Raw genomic sequence first — 16666 nt, forward strand, 5'->3', positions numbered from 1 at the left:
CAATGCCACTCATTCCCGTTTTTCCCATTTCCGTTCCCGTTTTTGGGCAATTTTTTTTACAGAAACCATCGTGGGCATACACACAATAACTCCTGTAAGTTTCATCACAATCGGTTGAATGGTATAGGAACGCATACGTGACAGACAGACATAAATTTTTATATTTATATATACATAGATAGTGTGAAAAAGAAAAAGTTAAAGGCGTTTAAACAATTAAAATCTGACAAAACGGGTCGCGGAAAGTCAAACATATGGTTACTGACCACTAAACGTCAAGATGTCCAAAATTTTTGCATTTTTAAACGTGTCTATGATCTGAACGATAAACGATCGGAAGAATATAAATATTTTGTCAGACCAACGAGCGAAGTCAAATATAGAAGAGCCTTGTAAAAATACTAAGCTATGGAATACGTATGTACGTAAATATGTATATATATATATATATATATATATATATATATATATATATGTACGTACGCTTAAATAAAACGGACGAATCCACTTCAGCGCGGTATTTTTTTTTGCAGTTTGTCAAAATTTTACATCGACACGACCTCTGGATAATATTTCAGAATGGAGAGATGGGGTTGTGAGGAAGGGGTTGGGCGAGGAAGGGGTAGGGCCATATGGCGTGATATGATAATCAGCGTGCGCCCCTGGCGAGCCGATAAAGGCCTTTATCGTAGGGGGCCAGGCCGGGGTCTTTTGTCAATAATACCGACGATAGTTTTCGCAGGGCCGTTCACAGGTTCGGCACATCTGCGATTATGGGATATTAGGTTTCGAGCCTTCGACAATAACGACCCCTGAATACTTGACCCGGGCGCCACCGAACAATGGCCCCCGTTGATATACGCCCATATTAATGGTCTGTATTTGAAGTAGGAGACGATTCCCACCTGCTCTTCCGTAGGCGTACACTAGCCTATCGAACAGAAATGTCGTAATTAAATGAGAGACAATTGTCCTAGCGATCGAATCTCCTAGGATTAATATGCGACAAAAATTGCAATATATGAAAATTATGGTTAAAACAGAAACTACATATGTATGTATGTATGTACATATTTATTTGAATTATGCATTACAATTTTTGATTAAAAGTTATATTTACTTTATGTTTCTCAATTCGTTAGGTTGATGATTTATTGAAAATTTAAAGTAATGCTAAGTTAATGAATATGTACACATTTTAACGTATGGTATACATATGTACGTAGTACTAGTAAAGCGGTAAGAATTTTCTTCTAACATATAAAGGAAAAGTGAAAATATATTGCATTTTATCTAGAAGGAATAATTTTCAATAAATAAAAGCTTATTTTTGATATTTTATCGACTTAAATTTTTCACTAATAAAAAAAGATACACCAAATTACTGATTTATATTTGTATAAGAAATTGCTGAAAATTTACATAAAATTATATATTATTATTTTCAATAATCATATTTTCACACAGTATGTTCATATATCGTATATATATAAAACCGAAACGGCGCCTGTAACTCGTTTCTGATTGGCTGTTGTCAAAGTCGCTTATGATTGGCTGTCGTCAAAGTCAGTTCTGATTGCCTGAATTGGTCAATGAAGTTTGTGATTGGTCGGTCGTTAAATAATATAATTTTTTTTCTATTTAAATAAATCTAATAAAAAAACAAATGAAGATTTTTTTCATGGTTCGACAGTATTCTCATTACTAGACTGCATTTCAATTTACCGAGCGAAGCCGGGTAGCACCACTAGAACTTTATATATAATATATATAAGTTATTGCTTACTAGGTGAATTTCTTGGTGTTGCTTGAGGAGATTAAAGTTGAAATAAAATAAAAAACCAACATATATAAAAAGAAAAAACTTGAAGTCTGCGGTGTAATTTAGAATACCTTAACATTAAATTTGGTGATTATTTATTGAAAATTGTGGATTTTCATAGTTGACAAACAAACAAAAGTATTCATTTCCAGTTGTGGAAGGACCATTCTCAGGATGAGAGCAGCCTCCCTTCGTTATCGTGTCTCTGTATCGTCAAAATAAACTCTTGCTGCTGCTGCAACTATTAATTTGTATGCATCACTCTATATTTGATGGATTGAACTGCTACACCGACCACTGTAAATTATTTGTCAAAAAATTAATTATTTAATTTATTATGTATATTATTATTATCATCAATATTTTATCATTTTTATTATATTTATTTTATCATTTGAATTATCTATATGTTATTTATATGGACGATAGGGATTGCACTATTTTCTCTATAGTCTGGAATAAAAAATATTATTATAATTATTGTTATTATATAAACCACAATTAAAGCGCTTAATATTAAATCTACCATGTTAAAGATTCATTATGTTTAATAACTTATTCGACGAGTCTTTATGTGATGAATACAATTTATTTTGCCGAATAACAACACAGGCTATGAAAAAGCGTTCTAAATTTACTTATGGCCTTATTCTTACTGAGTATTCAATAGAAAAGTTATACTGTTCGGTGATGAACGTCCGCTGAAACTTTTCCAGGTCCTTGTTTGTGCAGATCTTAAGTTTAAAATTGCTCTCAATTGCTGAACGAAAATTTATTGAAACATGTTAAATGCATTAAGCGAAACTTTTCCAATGGAACCGAATTTCCAACGAATGGAATATAATATTTGCCACTTTATTTAAACTTAGTTTGATACATATATATATATATATATATATATATATATATATATATATATATATATATATATATATATATATATATATATATATATATATATATATATATATATATATATATTTATATATATATATATATATATATATATATTTAATATATAAACGTAGTGCCAGTGAAGTAGTTTTGTAACAAGTAGCCTAGGAAGCAAGATCATGTCTTCCAATTAACAATGCAGATTTTCCAGTTGCGGTGGATTTGCTTTGAACTCGGCACAACGTTTATGGTACAAAGCTCGACCGTAACTCACTCGTGTAAACTATACTTTATTGCTCTTATTACTTTCGTACAAAGTTAATAATCCACCCGTAGTTCAGTTTTGTATCTATTTGCATAAGTATCTTAAATATATATATATGTATATGTAATATAATATTACAATATTGTAATCGCACCGCACCTGTTTTAAAAGTGTGTCCGAAAACATAATCTTGTCGCAAAACAAGCTCGAATAATTTGTCTTCTTTACAGAATTAAGCGTGAAATATTCTTCGTTCAAATAAGGCCGTTAATTTTGCGAGAACTTTGGCCGCTCGAATCGCGTTTGTTGTTTGCCTTCGTTAGTTAAAAGCGCGCCGAGAATTAACTGTAAAAGTTAAATCGAATCAAACATTTTCCAACGGTATTTTTTGGATAGAACAATATTGAAAGAAGTATAAAAAATTTGCACCATCCCATTCAGTCACTCAAGCTAACGAAAACTAAATTTTTAAACGCCAATTCAATGAAGGTTCGTCAAAATAATAATTAATTTCACAAAATCATTTCTACTTATATTATACCTATTAAAAAATCGTTAAAATTTTACTATTTTCGTTGTATTTAATTATTATTTTATATATTATAAAGATTTGATTAAATTTTTGAGGCAATGAATTACAGAAATATTCCCATGATAACTTGCACAATTCTGGTGAATTTGAATATAAAATATCTTTCGTATTATAACTACTGTACAAGTACGTGAGAAATATGTGTGAAAAATATATAATTATAAAAATTTTTGGTCTTAAACAGGGCTGTGGAGTCGGAGTCAAAATCGAGGAGGCGTATCATTTCAATAGTCGGAGTCGTAAAAAATTAACCTACTCTAACTGCTTTTTATTTTTTTTCGTAAATTAATAATATTTCGGCATTTGTCGACTAAAGTCACAATTTTTATGAGTAAATCAACCAATGAATTAAAAGTTAATAATTCCTTTATAAAAATCATAAATTTAAATTAAATATCGAAAAAAGTCTGAATGCATACAAATGAGCATTTCACTTTATGCTGAATGCATAAAGTGAAATGCATACTTTTTTTATTAAATTGGTTTGTAAGTGTATGAAATTCATACACATGAATGTACTTACTTTTTATTTATACCTATTTCATTACCAATACCATTTTTTATTACTAATAATATTATTCATTGGCAAGAAAAAAGCTCTTCCGCAGTGAAAGAGTTGACTGCCAGGGGCACAGTCATTTTCAACTCATGCTTTGTATATAATCATTAAGTGTAATGATGTTATTTGGTACTTAAGTACAAAAGTTTGATCATAAGTGTCACCTTGGGCAATCTTTAGTGGCACCTATGGTCGTGGTTAATATATAATGGATAAATAAATATGTAGAAACTTTGTTGGTGTATGTTAATCTTAAAATTAATATTTTACCGTCACATATTTTGTCAAAACCGAGAGATACAATGATTCGCTTTAAGTCTTATAAATGTATACACAAGTCCACCGAACAAAGGAATCGGTAAGTATACCTACATACATACACACAACGAACGATGCAAAACACTAATAATACCCATTGTAACATCGATTTTTTCACCTTTAAACAAATACCGTGCCATTTCTCGCGCAAAAGTAAACGCTAACGAAGCGCAAAACGCTTCCAAAGCTTCCAATCGGACAAATAAACAGCCACACTGAGCAGAATCATCGCTCAATGGACCGTCGCAAACCGTTGCTGGCGTAAGCTCACCGCACCTCCCCTTTCCGAATCTTTTGAAGAGTGGTTTTCACGAGGACGTGATTCCAATACGCGAGTGATAACATAAAAAAATATATGTTACCAGCTTTCGCAATGTGAAATTATGTACGTAGAGAGAGAGAGTGCGAGTATCTTCTCTGTATTCGGTTGGTAAGATGTTGAAGTGTTACGAGTGCGTTATCCTGTATCGCGTTTCGCAAAGTGAATAAGATATGGCTCGTTATATGTACCTATTTATTGTGTATGTATGTATGTATATACAGGGTGAGTGTCTCGTTACGTTATTTACGCTCGCGCCCAGCACTCTAGCCGTAGTTTCAATAACATCTGCATTATGTTGTAATCCGGTACAGTCGGCTCGTCTTTGATATTAACTACTTCTGAAACTCCACGTTGTTTTGCCACTCGTATTTCGCACTTAATGTATGTATGTATGTATGTAGGAATAATTCTAATGAAGAAATTTTCCATGTGCTACTTTGTGTTTTCATTCCGGGAAAACGTTCAAGGAAAATTTTATGGGGATTAACTTATACGAAATTAAAAGTTCGATCTGTCATATTTAATATTTGAGAGATCAAACTTTAAATAGTAGAGGAGTCAATCTTAAAGAAAATATAGAATCAGGTAGTTACAAACTTAATTAGATTTAAAGATAAATCAATTATTTACTGTTGGACTATATATAAGAAGGTCTAACAGGTTTAGAGCATCACAGGTCATCTATGGACAAATAAAAAAAAACATTTTTCCAGTATTTATATATCACATAATTTGAGATGCTATAAACTCATTTTTTGTGAGAGATTGCCAATTTGTTGGAACCGTTTCATAAATTGGCAAACTCTAATAGGAAACGATCAACCTAGAGTTAAAAATTCAAGATCAAGCACCGGTCTAGGGAATGAGCCCGTGACCACTCAGTTGAAAGCATTGCATGCTATCCACTTATCTATGATGATAGTTATGAATGGAATATTGTATAAAATAAATAAATAAATGAGGGTAAAGAGAATGCGCGTCTGAATCTCCAGCTGTCGCCACATCGATCTGACAGATGATTCTGATTTTTAATAATTAAATTCCTCTAACGTCATGATAGAGATGTTTGCTTATTTTATTGACAGTAAACCTGCATATGTCTGTGAAATATCAAAGCCATCGAAGGGTAGAAGTGGTTCAAAATTAGCTGACAAATATTGAACGGCTTATAATTTCACCTATGTAACTAGCTTACAAATTATACAAATCTTGTATTGATTAATGTAAACGTTGAAAGCTGATGTATATTTTCTTAATTTAAAGAGATTTGAAAAACAGTGAAAATTTTCTGATTTTAGAATAAATAGCCTCACTGGAAACTGTCCCCTCGTCAACTTCTAAATAAATGAAAGATCGAGCTTCACTCCAGAAGCAACTCCATAATAATATTTATGAATACTACGTCAAACTTTTTTTTCAAATTCTCACTTACATTTTGTTGATTATTATTTTCTTGGTTGTCAATTGTGTATATTACTGTTGAAGTGTATCTTCCAGTTGTAATATATTTTGACTAATTGGAATATATACCATCTAACCTGGTACCAACCACCGTTATAATTTAATGATCCAAAACGCCAGTTGGAATACATTACTACTGAAAGTACAGTTTGACTGTAAAGCACAAATTTATATGAGAATTTATATAATTAAACATTTTTGCCGAGTAAACGATGTTTCATAAAACTGAGACCAAATTCATTGGTATTCTTAGGCTAGAATTACAGTAATGTGACAGATTTCGTTTAAATCTTTCTTTTATCTTATATCCAAGAACATAAAATGACAAGTATCCATATTTCTATGATTACATGTGTACATACATACATACATATGTACGTACATACATACATGATTAGCTAGTTTAATAGTACTTATATAATACTTTATTCTCATAATTCTCTAAAAAGTATCTTCAAAATATTCATATAAATTATTCACATTTTCATTATTTGATATACATATTAAACATATATTTTCCATTTTACTCTACGATTATACATATTTATATATTATCTGTACTCGTTCTCTTGCTGCTGCTGCAGTTGTATATTTCGTTCGGAGCCCTCAAATTTACATTGCTGAATGTACATGGCTTGGTTTTTTTTATTTTGGTGTTATACATACATAATTGGATTAGCATTGGAAGGCGTGTAAATTCTCATCAGATTTCCACTCGCGAATGTGCAACTCATCCCTGATGAGTTTTTATGTAAGCGATGCACTTTTTGCTAGCGACGTAATGCATTTGGCAGTTAGTAGCAAAAAGCAATTATTTTAATTGCCGTAATAAATTTACGGCTTTGTGTAGCTGCGGCCAGGACAGTAATATTTCACTTCTCTTAGTGCTGTTGCAAACCGTGAAAAATATATAAAGAATTATTAAAAAAATATAGAACACACCTTCCTATTATTTATATAAATGAATGATTCAGAAAAAATCAGAAATTCGCATAGATTGGTGTTCGCTAGACTGTCACACTTTTATTCATCAAATTGGACGAAGTAATTAATCCTCTTTTAATTGACACCGTTTCATTGTTCGATTATTAAAATGTACCTTTTCTGATTGCTTTTATTACAGTATTACGTTACATTCAATAGCTGGCAATTAAAAAATATTCAAATAATAAATAATTAGGTATGTACAGTCGATAAACGTTCGTAGAAGAAAATAAATCATTCGTTCTTAATACTTTCAAAAGCTTTTTCAATATAGAAATTCGTAGAAGATTTCAATTGAAATTTTTCCTATAAAAGTCTCTTCGAAAAATTGTAATTTTAATTTCATCCAACTTTTCGCTGCTCTTTTTTGGTACCGTAAAAAGCTTTTTCCTCGTTTCCAATATAAAACTCTCAATTCACAATGGGTTTACGTTGCAAAATTACAAAAATTCAATGTAAAACATATACAGTATAGAGTGTGTATGGGAAAAGCTGTAACATTGTGTACGAACTAGTCCAATCAGTAATCGACGTGGAAAAGTAGCCATGAACATCCGACGAACAATATTAACCGGTTCGACCGGTTCAGGTCCAGGAAATGCGCGTCGAATATGGTCCCAATCGGAATCCCCGGGGTGGATTTAGACTGACAATAAAGTTTATCGGTTATATGAGGGTTTTATAGACCGGCCCGGCCAAAAAGTGCTACGTATCCGTAAGCTTCGAATCAATATCGTATTGTTTCATCGATTTCGAGATCTGAATTTTCGACAATATTCTATCTCAAATTCAGTTGGAATATGCACTGTACATATAAACGTATGTACATATATATTAATTGAAAAGCCTTTATAGTGTACTTTCATATACAAATAAACGTATATGTTAATACATTATACGATCCAGCGAAATTCAAAACATTGCAATATTCGAACATTATTATAGTAAGACTTTGAATTATGTGTAGATTTATTACAGTAATTCAAAATAAATAAATTATAACCTTTCTTTTGATATCCTCATCACCTTAAAAGATTGCACTCCTTGAATAACATTCCGTGAATTGTATACACCATAGTAAATTAGCTCAGAAATTCTGTGAACAAAATCACCAAAAACCACTCCAATAAATCAGTTAAAGTGATTACAATAAAATGTCTCAAGCATTCAAATATACACAAAATACCAAAACCGACTGTAAAGAATTCGTATTGAAATTATTTACATATATAAAAAATCGTTTATACTATCCAGCACTGCACGTCAACAGCTTAGACTAATTCTAATTCTATTCATATTTTTATTTTTTATTTTATTTCATACCAGGAAGGCATTACAGGTAAACCCCAATGCGCCTTCCTGGCCAAATTACAAACAATACAGCATTTTTTATTATATAAGTCGCTAAATTACGAGACACTGACTTAAACTCGACAATTAACGAGACATCTATGAATTGTACATACATTTTTATTGTAATATTTACATTAATCATACTCAAATAGTGGTAACATAGTGGGTAGGAAGGATTTTTAGCTAATTTTTAATCGGGAATCGTTTCAACAATGAAATCAGAGAAAATTGGCAAACTCTGATAGGAAACGATCAACCAGGAGTCACAAATCCTGGTCTGACCAGCAGCATTACAGATATACTCAGAAAAATTCTTTTCAATCGAGGTCAGCTCAAGGGATCGAACTCGGCGCCTCTCAGTGTTAAGCAGAAGCTTAACGACCGAGCCACGCTGCTGGACGGTGCTATATACATATGTACATATGTATATAGCACCGTCCGTTTCAGGCATGTTTATCTTTGTTTTGAAGGCGAAATCGGCTTTCATATATATTACAGAGTGCGACAATACGGCGCAATATTGCTTGCGTCGTATCATTGAGTGAATAGTCTCACAATTTGACGTTTCCGAAAAAAATCATATGTATATGCCTGCACTTTCATTAGTACGGGTGCATTTGCCACTATGATGTCACGCCATGCGTGAATATCGCTTGAATATAGTTACTTGTACTGCTGTATAATATGACTAGATACTGTCGGTTACTGCTATTTCGGAAACGCCACGTGCACGGAACATATGAATGCCTCCTTATAGAATTTACTAAAGGAAATTTTTCGCACTGATGTTTACTTGCAGTTTTCGGCTTGAGCTATACTGACATAAAGTATATATATAATGGATGTTATTAAGATTTTCAATATATTGGTTTTTGAATATACATACATATATATGTATATGCATATGTACAAAGTATCTATTTAGTTTGCAGAAATAGTAGAGATTTATATCATCTAGTTGAATATTTTTTTCAAGTAGAATTTCGCATATCGAAAAAAGAAAAAAATATATATTAAACACGGCAAAACAAATCCAATATAATTAAAGACTTCGAAACTAGATGCGACTCAGCAGACTTTCGAAACAAAATTGAATTGACAACGTAAAAAAAAGTAGAGAACAATCCGAAAGCGGCCGAATGTAGCAATTTGGTTTTTTTTTTCGGATTTTATTAATAGCGTTTCGCAACATCGTGCGTTCTTTTCGCCATGAAAAGCTAAATGGGATCAGTACTTCCAAGTAATTGGATATAAATTGGCAAGTTAGCAAAAGTTTCAACAAAGTTTCACTCAAACCTTCCCCTCTCCTCCCAGATAACAGAAATATACGATTTTCAAACAAATTAATACCGTTGTTGAAAGCTCAACTAACCATTCGACTCCCGATTACTACAATCCCCGTTCCCGATGTAAAAATTTGTAATAATATCGAATTGCGTAGTTATTATTATTTCAATTATCGAGTCTGGCGTTCAAAGGTTTCTTTCATGAAATAAATACTACGCTCTAAGCCGAAACTTAAATAAAATTGTCACCGAAAGCTTAACAAAAGGTTATTCGTACAGTAGATTTATGTTGATTACCTGTTTTGCGACCGTTTTTACTTTGAATATAACCTCGATTATGGTCAGTCCTTAATTTATACTGGGCTTACACGGGTCTAAAGCGGTGATTATATTCAATGAAAATTACCTTTCTCATTTTCAACGCAATTATACCATATTTGCGAAAAGTCGTCGTTTACGCCTTTTATTTAGGTGTACTATTTTTTAAATTATTTTTTACGACACATGCAACATATTTTGAGAAGCGAAGAAATAAAATTATAGTCGAATTTTAATGGGGAATTTATATTTTCGACAACGGGTGGGTAGGGTGAGATTTAATTTGGTTAAGTATATCAGTTTGGCATGAAGGCCTTGGTCAAAGATTTATTGTGGGTCTTTCATTAATCCTCTTACGTTATCATTCTTCAAGATAATAAAAGGAGTAGGTAAATTGCAATTTTTTTCAATTCCCCTATTTTAATCAATTTGATTAAAATATTTTATTTTATTTCTTACGAAATATATAACAGTTATTATTTTTTATTTAATTTCTAAATATAAAACACATACCTTTGTAAAATATATGTACATATGTACATATATGTTACAGTTCAAGTGAACAATTCATTCATTCATGGAACAAACTACATATGTATATGTATGTACAATAGTTTGTTCACACTCGACCGATACATTTGTTCACACACGAACACGATACACAAAAGAGCAAATTGACAAACGAGCTACATAGTATGTATGTCAATGCATATTCTATTAGGCATAAGTTTAAGTATTCTCGATCATCATCTCATCATCTATGTACATATTACCTTACCCTGTATTTAATACCTTACCCTTCTTGCAATATTTTCCTTGCTTACCCTGGGTAGCAATATTTAAAGAAAAAAATAGCGAAATTAGCGATTCCCCTTTTAAACGCTTGGTGTTTTGACATCTCAAAGGCTTTCACAGCACGAAAGTTTTAACAGCTAAAAGTTTCATACACCTGGCGAGTCTGTTTGAAGATAGTTTTTGACTGTTAACACTAAAACTAAAACTAGTGTATTCATGAATGAACTAGAGTACACACTTGGATAAACATAAGTATATATATATATATATATATATATATATATATATATATATATATATATATATATATATGTATGTATATATTAGACTTCGATTAGTAGTATTACATTGTTTTAAATATGCAATTTAATTTTTGCCAGTTATTGATTAAAGTTGATTAATAACTTTTGATATTAATTATGCACGATAGAACTTTACATGTCAAGTTACGAATCAACAATCAAAACGAACTAACCGTTTACTCGAAATACTGACCATAAGGTCTATTATTTAACTGACCATTTATTATATAGCTAACTATTGAACCTAATGTAATGACAGTTTGTATTATTTACTAACCATTTTTTAATATATAACTGACTTAAATAATGAAATGTTATCGACCTAGTTAATCTAATTGACTTTTCAATGATAGTATTGAAAGAATAACAATAGTAAAAATCCATATTTATGTATGTACATATTATATATAAAAAAATGAATAAACATTTACACGAAATTTCAGTTTTTACGTTCCCAGAATAATTTTCGTCGGAAAAATTCGATCGCAAAAAAATGCTCTCCAGAGATGCGGATTGGGGAAAATTCTTCCCGGCGAACATCTAATTCGCTTCGCGCGAATCAATCATAAAACAAATAGCCTACCAGGAAAAAAGGGCGACTTTATTTTTCATTCCGACTTTAGCGTATTGGGTAGTTGGATCCATCTGACGGAAACAATTTTTATGGTAATTTTATAACTGAAGGAGAGAAGAGACACAGAAAGAGAGTCGCACAAGACGGGGGTATATATTTTATAGGTTAAGCTCGTGCCAATCTTCAGCCAGTCGGAGATCTATAACTCGCATAAAATCCATCACTTTATTGTCCCTGATGGTGATTTATGTGCTCGACCAACACTATCCTTTCGTCGGATTTCTCCTTTATACATATTTTTATATCTCGTATTTTATGGATTTACACATTTCTATATATACACATTTATTCTCATCTTATTTCAATTTATATATTTCGATTTTTTGACTTTCCACAGCGCATAGTATAGTCGGTTATGTTTGCTTAGTTAGAGATTAGAACGTGTGATTAGAAAGCTCTGGATGTTGGCTGTTAATGCTATCCTTATCAGTGTGTCGTTTTGGCACAGCCCTGACCGATAAATTGACAACCCTATCTCTTCTAAGCTAACGGCTATTATTGTTCGTTTATGTAAAATTTCATAAATATCTTCTAGCCTGCAAATTAAGTTAAAATTCCACCTACAGTAAATTAAAAAAAAATTTCTTTATTAGATTTTGTTGATATTAATTCGAAAGATCGTTTTATATTTTTTCTGGAAAATGATTGGAAATTTCCATTTTTAGTGCCGCTTAATGAAATTTCAATCCACTTTTTGAGATTCTTTATAATTTCATAAGGAGTAAATTTCAATTTGAAAGCTTTTAGCTTTTAACGTACCGGAAATTTGATTGTCATAGAAATGGTCCGAATTATAATGTGCTTAAAATTTATATTTTCAATATATGTATATATAATTAAATATAATGATATACATATGAAAGAATAACAAAATACCTAATTTAGCTATTAACATTTTAAAGAGCAGGTTGAAACTAAAGCAAAAGCCTGATTCAAAAGAAACCCTATCGTGATAGTATTTCTAAGTGCTCATTACCGGAAAACTTGTTCGCGGTAATAACAGTAATAAGAGTTAGTTTAGACGTTGAATATCAACGGAACTATCTCCGTCTTATCTTGGAAAATAATTTCGTTCCACTTAACGATGAGAAGGAACGAGAGAACATGCCTGAAAGGAAATTATGTTATTAAATACATTTATTATATTTTCTTTTGATGCGAGTAAATTTCCTTGAATACTCGCAATAATCAGTAATATTATTTATACGACTGACTTGAATTATAACATTTTAGTATAAATGGTGGTGCAAAAACATACATACATACACATTACGCTAAAATTTCAATAATTAATATATTTTTATTGTTTCTTTTTTTACATTTAATTTCTTTTAATAATACCTCGCATATTGTTCGTAATTTTCAATCTCAAACCAAATTCTTGGTTAGGATTTTAATTCTCGACACTCGATTATTTTATTTATCGTTGTTGTATCTGTCTTCAAAAAATCCCACAAGGAATTGAAATATAAATAGAAATTATTAAGAAAGCCAGTTGAAATTGAAAAATATACAATATACAAGCGAATGGTAAATATTTTGGTTAAATAGTTGGTTCATTTTGACAATTCCTTCGTAATTTGACATATAAAGTTCTATTGTGCATAATTGACTGATTTTTGTCTGTGTTTGATATATGTGTGTACCTCCTTATAAAGGTCAAGTTGCCCAGCACAGCTTCCCTGATCCATTAATGTGTCTATTTTCTAAGCACTTTAAGGTCTACCCTGGCGAGTGTATTGTTTGTGAACGCACTCGCCCAAGTCTGTGAAAACTCCAGCGTATCCTTTTTAAGGTACTTACTGAGTCCCACTAGCCTAATACGGGATCTCCATTGTTCACCCACGAATGCACTTAGACAGTGGATACTCTCTCTCTCATGTAACAATATGTACGACACTAGAATGAAAATAGAGATCAAGATCAACGTGTAAAAAAAGTATGTAAGAATAATACTTACACGTAGACGTTAAGATTGTAATAAGGCAAGAATGCATTCGAATAGATACACGTGGGGATATAATAAGGGTAAAGGGAACAGTTATTGAGGGGGTAGTGAGCAAGGTGCGGTGACACGTGCGCCACGGGCCATCAAACGTTAGTTTACCTTACGGATTACCATTTGATTAGAGACCCGGATCTGGATTCGACCCCAGGTCGATCCGTTCTCATTAGTGGCCCAGGTGTGATGCACACCGCGTGTTGTGTTTGCAAATTAATGTGGCCCCGTAGACGACGTTGCGTGCGCGAAAGGGTTAATTCGCGTTTAATCTCGCGCCAAATTTGTTTAAACAATCCCCCGGGTGTGCATTGGTCATTTATTCGGAAAGCCTTTTTTATTTGAATTGTTTCACTATAAGAACGAGCGGTTCATCTTCTTAGTGAAAAATCTATGTTTGAACGGAATAAATTTTAGGTTGAAAAGTTTTCGAGCATCGGAAGTTCCGTCAGTCACGGTTTGCCAAATGTTTACAAAACCTAATCTTCCGAGCAATTAGCGCGGTTGACGCCAAATAACCAACTTATTTGCGTTCCGGTACTTCCGGCGACTGTCTCCTTTATCCGGCTTCCGGCTTGAGAGGGTCTCCTCGTTAATCCGGACCCCGAACATCCAACAAAAAGAACTTAATCTACCCGAGTGGGAAAACTTTCATGGCCGCGCTATGGTTTCGCGCCGCTTTTTGCTCTAATGGCTCTAAAATCTTCGGAAATTTTCCCACTGTTTCCTCTAGTTAGAAAACACTATTAATAGTTCGGAAATGAGAACCAACAAACTTTGAAATACCTTAATTTAGAAATTCACAACCGATACAATATAATATGCAGTATTGATAGCGTGACTGACAGATATTTCGAAGTCACAAAAAAATTTTTGAAAGTAAAATAATATTTCAGTCATTCCAACAGATGAATTATACTTCTAATTTAAAATTATATTTTCATTGGGTTGGTAATTATATAGTAAGCTAGTTAAAACAAAAATTTTAGTGCTGTGAAATTTCTAATTAACTAAAGTTAAACTTCGAACTACATAGCATCGTTGATGTATGTAGTATGCGGTCTGTTAAATTAAATGTGAGATGAATATTTGAAATTTCCCAATTTAACATTGCAATATAATCGTATATACGATGCTCTAGAACAGGCATCGGCAATCTATGACCCGCGGTTCACCAAGTGCCCCATTTAACAATTAAAAATGACCCACTTTAGCTTTCCAGCTAAAGCTAGAGTTTTTTTCTGTAATATATAAATACCAAAAAATATATTTTTTAAATATTTTATTTGAAAATTTGCGTCACGTCAAAAACAATTTGTTATATACATATATATACATATATAGTAACGTAATTAGAATTGCATAGGAACGTTTATTTCCAAAGGCATCTACGCATGCAAAGGGAAAAATATGAAAATGTTGAAATCAATGAAAATTATGTCGAACTTAATGATAAACAAATGGTTTTGAGCACTTTCTTTCTTAACAGACATAATGATTTCAACAAACGACGGGTGTACAAAGAATAGTACAGAGTTTTTGTTCGAATTCATTGAGAAAAGATTTAGAAAAAACGAAAGTTAATCATCCTCTTGTGATATCAACGTGTTGAGCATGACTTCCTACAAAGTTTTCATCTTTGGAAAAAAATAGGCTTTACCTTTTTGTCTACGTTCGGTTCTACGTATAAACGTGAGAAAATATTTAATGTATAAATTTATTTTAAGTATTTAAACATAGAAGCACCTTAAATATTGAAAATTCAGACGTTTGTGTTCGTTTAAGTGACTAAATATAAACCAGACTTGACCTCACATATTCAGAATCAGAGGGGCCATTGAACTATATGTAGAATTAGAGAACTTTTATAAAGTTCATAAAGTTATAAAAACTTGGCGATTATTTTTGTTTATGCAATAATAAGAATTATAATTTTATTCCATTTTGTTTTTTTTTTATGTTTAAAGATTTATCCTTTATTCACGAAAATAATGTTATAAAATGAAAATACCAACTGACCCAAAACATGTTAATAGTCACATTTTGGTTGATTATTACCCACAGCCAAAAAAGGTTGCCGACGCTTGCTCTAGAATCTAGATAATTTATATTTCACATACAAGAAAGGAATCTTAGATGTTTTTAATAATACATACTCGTATATCTGGGTATTATTTTTTTTTTTGGAAAATATGCTATGGCAAAATGATGTAAACTTTCAATGATTTTTTATGCGTTTGTAAACATATGCATAAAGTGAACCATTGTGTGTTTGTCTAGACATATTTTCCGTCTTATTTGTTTTGGAAATTGTTTTGCTTTCGACCCAATAATGTCGTCTGAGTAAAATTCGCAAGCAGGAATCGAACACGTAAGCCGAGTAACATCGTAATTTTCGAACCCGTTCTCGTTACCGTTACCGTTTGGCGGAAATATTTGTAGCGGATTTGAAACGGTAAAGTTACTTCGACCGAGCAAGTTAGCCGACAAAACTAATAACGCTCTCGATTCTTATATTATTGTTTGCTATCGAACTCCCCTTATATGGCTTCTGCGCTATCTTTCGCCAACTTTGCCAAGAAACGCTTAGAAAACAAACATCGATAATGACACACCATTTTTCAGCACCGTTTGTTCGCCAGACATTTGTGTAAAAAATATATAGATAAATTTGATTTCGAGAATTCCTTTTCAGTTTTATATGAAAAATATTCTCCTCACATTAATTTCAATTTTTATATCGACCATAAAAAAAGATCAAT

The sequence above is a fragment of the Arctopsyche grandis genome, chromosome 11, assembly GCF_051622035.1.
Source record: "Arctopsyche grandis isolate Sample6627 chromosome 11, ASM5162203v2, whole genome shotgun sequence".
NCBI classification, from domain to species: Eukaryota; Metazoa; Arthropoda; class Insecta; order Trichoptera; family Hydropsychidae; genus Arctopsyche; species Arctopsyche grandis.